The following is a 7,500-nucleotide window of genomic DNA, read 5'->3' on the forward strand; positions in this document are numbered from 1 at the left end:
AACCCCGAAGGCCCGTCTTAGGACCACCTCGGCACCGACGGGGGCTCCGCCAGGCAGACGTATTCGCTCGTGCCCGAACACGAGGCGCTCTCCCCGGTCGCCAGCCGGGGGAGGTTCGTTAGCATTGGGAATCTCGTTCGTACGCAACAGCACGGACACTCGCCGTTTACCCAGACCGACCGTTCGACAAGCATATGCCTGGGGTGCACTTTTTCCATAAAACCAGCCTGTCTTTTTCTGGAGGTCTCGTACTTCCAGAGCTCCGACGGGGGCGTAATCTGGATTTTATATGCCCACCCAGAGCGAGTCTGAGTGGGACTCACGACGGTCTGATCAATGGTAGGGGGTGCTCTGTGTTTCGCACCACCACACTTGCCCTCTTCCATACAGCCCCGAAGGCCCGTTTTCAGGACCGTCTTCCCTCCAGGTGGAGCTCCAGGGGGTGTCGGGTGAATCTGACTCTGGCCCAGGACGGGCCACCCTCCCTGGGCTGGCCAGGGAGGTCTGAGGGCATGGAGCTTTGGAACCACACCACGTCAGTGGACTTAGTCTATTTTTTTTCCCCAAGCTTTGGCACCAGAGCCGGACCACACCATGTGCGCTGGGCTCGTGCCCAGGAAAGATGCACCCTGCCTGGGGTTTCACTTTTTCCATAAAACCAGCCTGTCTTTTCCTGGAGGTCTCGTACTTCCAGAGCTCCGACGGGGCGTAGTCTGGATCTTATATGCCCACCCGGAGCGAGTCTGAGTGGGACTCACGACGGTCTGATCAATGGTAGGGGGGGTGCTCCGTGTTTTGCACCACCACACTTGCCCTCTTCCATACAGCCCCGAAGGTCCGTTTTAGGACCGTCTCCCCTCCAGGTGGAGCTCCAGGGGGTGTCGGGCGAATCTGACTCTGGCCCAGGACGGGCCACCCTCCCTGGGCTGGCCAGGGAGGTCTGAGGGCATGGAGCTTTGGAACCACACCACGTCATTGGACTTAGTCGATTTTTCTCAGAGCCGGACCCCCCCGCCATGTGCGCTGGGCTCGTGCCCAGGAAAGATGCACCCTACCTGGGGTGCACTTTACATAAAACCAGCCTGTCTTTTCCTGGAGGTCTCGTACTTCCAGAGCTCCGACGGGGCGTAGTCTGGATTTTATATGCCCACCCAGAGTGAGTCTGAGTGGGACTCACGACGGTCTGATCGCTGGTAGGGGTCCTCTGTGTTTGCCACCACCACGCTTCCCCTCTCTCATACATCCCCGAAGGCCCGTTTTAGGACCGTCTTCCCTCCAGGTGGAGCTCCAGGGGGTGTCGGGCGAATCTGACTCTGGCCCAGGACGGGCCACCCTCCCTGGGCTGGCCAGGGAGGTCTGAGGGCATGGAGCTTTGGAACCACACCACGTCATTGGACTTAGTCGATTTTTCTCAGAGCCGGACCCCCCGCCATGTGCGCTGGGCTCGTGCCCAGGAAAGATGCACCCTACCTGGGGTGCACTTTACATAAAACCAGCCTGTCTTTTCCTGGAGGTCTCGTACTTCCAGAGCTCCGACGGGGCGTAGTCTGGATTTTATATGCCCACCCAGAGTGAGTCTGAGTGGGACTCACGACGGTCTGATCGCTGGTAGGGGTCCTCTGTGTTTGCCACCACCACGCTTCCCCTCTCTCATACATCCCCGAAGGCCCGTTTTAGGACCGTCTTCGCTCCAGGTGGAGCTCCAGGGGTGGCGGGCAAATCTGAATCTGGCCCAGGACGGGCCACCCTCCCTGGGCTGGCCAGGGAGGTCTGAGGGCATGGAGCTTTGGAACCACACCACGTTATTGGACTTTGTCTATTTTTTTCCCCCAAACTTTGGCACCAGAGCCGGACCACCACACCATGTGCGCTGGGCTCGTGCCCAGGAAAAGATGCACCCTGCCTGGGGTGCACTTTTCAGAAAACCAGCCTGTCTTTTCCTGGAGGTCTCGTAACTTCCAGAGCTCCAGCGCGGCGTAATCTGGATTTTTTACATGCCCACCCAGAGTGACTCTGAGTGGGACTCACGACGGTCTGATCGCTGGTAGGGGTCCTCTGTGTTTGCCACCACCACGCTTCCCCTCTCTCATACATCCCCGAAGGCCCGTTTTAGGACCGTCTTCGCTCCAGGTGGAGCTCCAGGGGTGGCGGGCGAATCTGAATCTGGCCCAGGACGGGCCACCCTCCCTGGGCTGGCCAGGGAGGTCTGAGGGCATGGAGGTTTGGAGCCACCCCACATTTTTTGTACTTTGTCGTTTTTCGAGATCTGGGCTTCAGAGTCGAGCCCAGGCTCCGTTTCAAGGTGGGCATTGGGCTTCGTTCTTGCCCAGGAGACCCGCACCCTGCCTGGGATGCACTTTTCAGAGAAACCGGGCCGCCTTTTCCCGGAGGTTTTCGTGTTTTTCAGAGCTCCACCACAGCAGAGATTGAATCCTCTTCCCCAGCCAGAGTGCACCCTCTCTGGCTTGGGTGAGTGCCTTGAGTGCCCTGGAGGTCCGAACAGACAGCACGTTTATGGACTCTGTCTATTTTTCAAATTCGACTCCAGAGTCAAGCCGGCCAGGGGCTCTCTGAAGGCCCCTCTCTCCCTCATCCTCTACAAGAGCCCCAGGGTCCGTTTTAGGACCGTCTTCGCTCCAGGCGGAGCTCCAGGGGTGGCGGGGGAAATCTGAGTCTGGCCCAGGACGGGCCACCCTCCCTGGGCTGGCCAGGGAGGTCTGAGGGCATGGAGGTTTGGAGCCACCGCACCTTTTTTGGACTCTGTCGTTTTTCGAGATCTGGACTTCAGAGTCGAGCCCAGGCTCCGTTTCAAGGTGGGCATCGGGCTTTATTCGTGCCCATGAGACCCGCACCCTGCCTGGGATGCACTTTTCAGAGAAACCGGGCCGTCTTTTCCCTGGAGGTTTTCGTGTTTTTCAGAGCTCCACCACAGCAGAGATTGAATCTGCTTCCCCAGCCAGAGTGCACCCTCTCTGGCTTGGGTGAGTGGTGCCTTGAGTGGCCAGGGCCAACATCACCCACGGGCATCGGGCTTTATTCGTGCCCATGAGACCCGCACCCTGCCTGGGATGCACTTTTCAGAGAAACCGGGCCGTCTTTTCCCTGGAGGTTTTCGCGTTTTTCCAGAGCTCCACCACAGCAGAGATTGAATCTGCTTCCCCAGCCAGAGTGCACCCTCTCTGGCTTGGGTGAGTGGTGCCTTGAGTGGCCAGGGCCAACATCACCCACGGGGCATCGGGCTTTATTCGTGCCCAGGAGACCCGCACCCTGCCTGGGATGCACTTTTCAGAGAAACCGGGCCGTCTTTTCCTGGAGGTTTCGCGTTTTTCCAGAGCTCCACCACAGCAGAGATTGAATCTGCTTCCCCAGCCAGAGTGCACCCTCTCTGGCTTGGGTGAGTGCCTTGAGTGGCCAGGGCCAACATCACCCACGGGGCATCGGGCTTTATTCGTGCCCAGGAGACCCGCACCCTGCCTGGGATGCACTTTTCAGAGAAACCGGGCCGTCTTTTCCTGGAGGTTTCGCGTTTTTCCAGAGCTCCACCACAGCAGAGATTGAATCTGCTTCCCCAGCCAGAGTGCACCCTCTCTGGCTTGGGTGAGTGCCTTGAGTGGCCAGGGCCAACATCACCCACGGGGCATCGGGCTTTATTCGTGCCCAGGAGACCCGCACCCTGCCTGGGATGCACTTTTCAGAGAAACCGGGCCGTCTTTTCCCTGGAGGTTTTCGTGTTTTTCAGAGCTCCACCACAGCAGAGATTGAATCTGCTTCCCCAGCCAGAGTGCACCCTCTCTGGCTTGGGTGAGTGGTGCCTTGAGTGGCCAGGGCCAACATCACCCACGGGGCATCGGGCTTTATTCGTGCCCAGGAGACCCGCACCCTGCCTGGGATGCACTTTTCAGAGAAACCGGGCCGTCTTTTCCTGGAGGTTTCGCGTTTTTCCAGAGCTCCACCACAGCAGAGATTGAATCTGCTTCCCCAGCCAGAGTGCACCCTCTCTGGCTTGGGTGAGTGCCTTGAGTGGCCAGGGCCAACATCACCCACGGGGCATCGGGCTTTATTCGTGCCCAGGAGACCCGCACCCTGCCTGGGATGCACTTTTCAGAGAAACCGGGCCGTCTTTTCCCTGGAGGTTTTCGTGTTTTTCAGAGCTCCACCACAGCAGAGATTGAATCTGCTTCCCCAGCCAGAGTGCACCCTCTCTGGCTTGGGTGAGTGGTGCCTTGAGTGGCCAGGGCCAACATCACCCACGGGGCATCGGGCTTTATTCGTGCCCAGGAGACCCGCACCCTGCCTGGGATAGCAGATCGGTTTGTGTGAGTTCTGGTTGTGTGAGCGTTACCCTTCTACATCACCCCCATGGCCCGTTTTAGGACCGTCTCGGCTCCGGGCGGACAGCCGGGGGGCAGGGGGCGAATCTGCCTCCGGCCCGGGTCGGAGCACCCTCCCCGGGGCCGTGCGTGGAGACCCGTCGCGCCCGGAGCTCCCGTGCAACCCCACGTTTTGGACTTGGGTTTTGGAGCGAGCGAGCGGGGTCGAAACCCCGGGGGCCGAGCCGCCACGGAGCCCCCGAGCCCCGGGGACGAAGCCCCGGGAGCGAGGTCCCTCCGTGGAGGCGCGAGCCCCCGGAGCCCGGCCGCCCGCCCGGGGAGGAGAGCGCACGCTCCCCTACCCCTCAAAACCCACGTGGCTGGTTGCAGCAGACCCTGTGCACCGGAGGTTCCTCCAGGAGCGCGGGGCTGGGCGCTCCAAGCCCAAGTCATACAGGCAACCATGCCTCCCCGGGACTCCCCCTGCGAGCGGCGGCTGTTTGAAGGACGGTAACCCCACCGCACGGGGCTTCAAACGACCGTAGCTCGCCGAAGGCGGCTCCGATCGACGCCAAATTTTTGTCGGCTGGAGAACGGGACGAGACCTTTCGAATGAGACCGCCCCCAGCCCCGTGGGCCCCCGGGGGCCCGAGATACGGGCCCCCAAAGCGCCCCGGAAGCGGAAAAACGCAAATATCTCGCCGAAAAGTCGACGTGCCCGGCCGAGGCCGGGCTCATTCGAACCGTCTCGCCGAGCTGAACGCGTCCATATGCGTTTCGTCGTTTTTGGTCGAGTATTCGCGGAGATATCGGCCGAAAACCCTCGGCCGCGCTCTGAAATGGCGCCCGCCGATGACGTCACGATCCCGGGAGAAAATCGCCCGTATCTCCGCGACGCGAAGGCCCAGAGAGCTCAAATTTGGGTGGCGAGGTCCCACGGGGGCCCTCGCTCGAACCAGGGCGGCGGCGGGCCCCGGGGACGCCCCCTACCGGATCGCCGTTCGCCGGGACCCCCGACTTTGAACGGCTATAACTCGGGGACCCGGGCGAGTTGGACCTCGTGGGTGGGCTCTTTCGAAAGGCCCCGTCCGGCACTACGGTCGATTCGAGTTTGGGGAAGATTGGCCCAGGGGTTCGCGAGATATAAGCCAAAAACGCCGCGCCTTTGACCGGGCCTAACTCCCTGACCCCGAGGCCCCCGGGGACGCGGGTGGCCTCTTTGGATAGGGCCCCTCGAGGCCTTGGGAAGACCCGAGTTTGAAATTTTTTCGCCCGGCCGTCTTCGAGATATCGGCGAAAAACGGAATCTTCCCGTCTTGTGGGTGTGGGTGTCTCCGGGGGGCGGGGGGACTTCCAGGACCCCGGGGGGGGCCACCTGGCCGTGCCCGAGGACGGTGCACCTCCCTGGGTGTGCCGTCAGAGCCTCCGGGGCCCCCGGAAGTCCCCGCCCACTGCACGTTTTCGGACTTTGAGGGATTTTCGGGCCCCGAATTCGAACGCCCGTAGCTCGGGGACCCGGCGGCCCAGAGACACCGGACTCGGGTCAAGTGTGGCGTCCCGGCGGGCCCCTCGCAAAGAGCCCGCCCCCGAGCTCCGGGGCCCCCGGGTCCCGGAGAAAAGGGGCCCGACGTGTCGGGGGGGCGCCTGGGAAGGAAAGGTCCCAGGGGCCCGGGGGAGGCGGGGTCCGAGAGGGCCCGTGGGGAGCCCCCGACACCCGAAAGGGCGAGCCGCTGGGACCTCCCCTCTCCGAGATACGGGCCGTTTTCTCCGAAAGTCGCCCGCGCGTAACGGGGCCCATCTCGGGACCGGGAGGTCCCAGCGGCTCGCGGCGGCGGGTGCGGGGCCCGCTCTCGGGGACCTTGCTCCTCCCGCCGTCCCGAGCCACGGGGACCTTCCGGTCCCGAGATACGGCCACTTCCTGTCCAGCTTTGACCGGGTGTAACTCGAAAAGTAAGCCGAGTTGGGGCTCCACACTCGGGGGTATTGGGGGCCTCTAGGAGGGCCCCCCACGCCGGGTGTATGGGGCCCCAACTCGGCTTGGTTCCGGAGATATGGCCCTTTAAAGTTTCAACTTTGACCGGGTGTAACTCGAAAAGTAAGCCGAGTTGGGGCTCCACACTCGGGGGTATTGGGGGCCTCTAGGAGGGCCCCCCACGCCGGGTGTATGGGGCCCCAACTCGGCTTGGTTCCGGAGATATGGCCCTTTAAAGTTTCAACTTTGACCGGGTGTAACTCGAAAAGTAAGCCGAGTTGGGGCTCCACACTCGGGGGTATTGGGGGCCTCTAGGAGGGCCCCCCACGCCGGGTGTATGGGGCCCCAACTCGGCTTGGTTCCGGAGATATGGCCCTTTAAAGTTTCAACTTTGACCGGCTGTAACTCGAAAAGTAAGCCGAGTTGGGGCTCCACACTCGGGGGTATTGGGGGCCTCTAGGAGGGCCCCCCACGCCGGGTGTATGGGGCCCCAACTCGGCTTGGTTCCGGAGATATGGCCCTTTAAAGTTTCAACTTTGACCGGCTGTAACTCGAAAAGTAAGCCGAGTTGGGGCTCCACACTCGGGGGTATTGGGGGCCTCTAGGAGGGCCCCCCACGCCGGGTGTATGGGGCCCCAACTCGGCTTGGTTCCGGAGATATGGCCCTTTAAAGTTTCAACTTTGACCGGCTGTAACTCGAAAAGTAAGCCGAGTTGGGGCTCCACACTCGGGGGTATTGGGGGCCTCTAGGAGGGCCCCCCACGCCGGGTGTATGGGGCCCCAACTCGGCTTGGTTCCGGAGATATGCCCGTTTGAAGTTGCAACTTCTACCCAGTCTAATAATCCCAAAATAATAATTAAATAAAAAAAAAAAATAATAATAAAAATAAAAATAAGCCGAGTTGGGGCTCCACACTCTGGGCCTGGGGGGCACCACTAGGAGATCCCCCTGTGCCCAGAGCGTGGAGCCCCGAATCGGCTTTCCACACCACTCACACCGGTTTCTGACTACCTTAAGAGAGTCATTGTTAGTCGCGCAGTTTACCCGACTCTGGGAACCGGGGCTTTGGGCTTGGGGGAGACCCACCGCTCGCCCCCTAACACGTCGGGGGGGACCAGGGGGCACCCGCCTGGACCCCCTCAGCCCCACTTCGGAGAACCAGAACGCTGGCCAGGGACCCCCACGGCGGTTGAAGTTTGAACTTCTACCCGGTGCAT

Source organism: Pimephales promelas, chromosome 2 (genome assembly GCF_988280905.1).
Source record: "Pimephales promelas chromosome 2, fPimPro1.hap1.1, whole genome shotgun sequence".
Taxonomy (NCBI): Eukaryota; Metazoa; Chordata; class Actinopteri; order Cypriniformes; family Leuciscidae; genus Pimephales; species Pimephales promelas.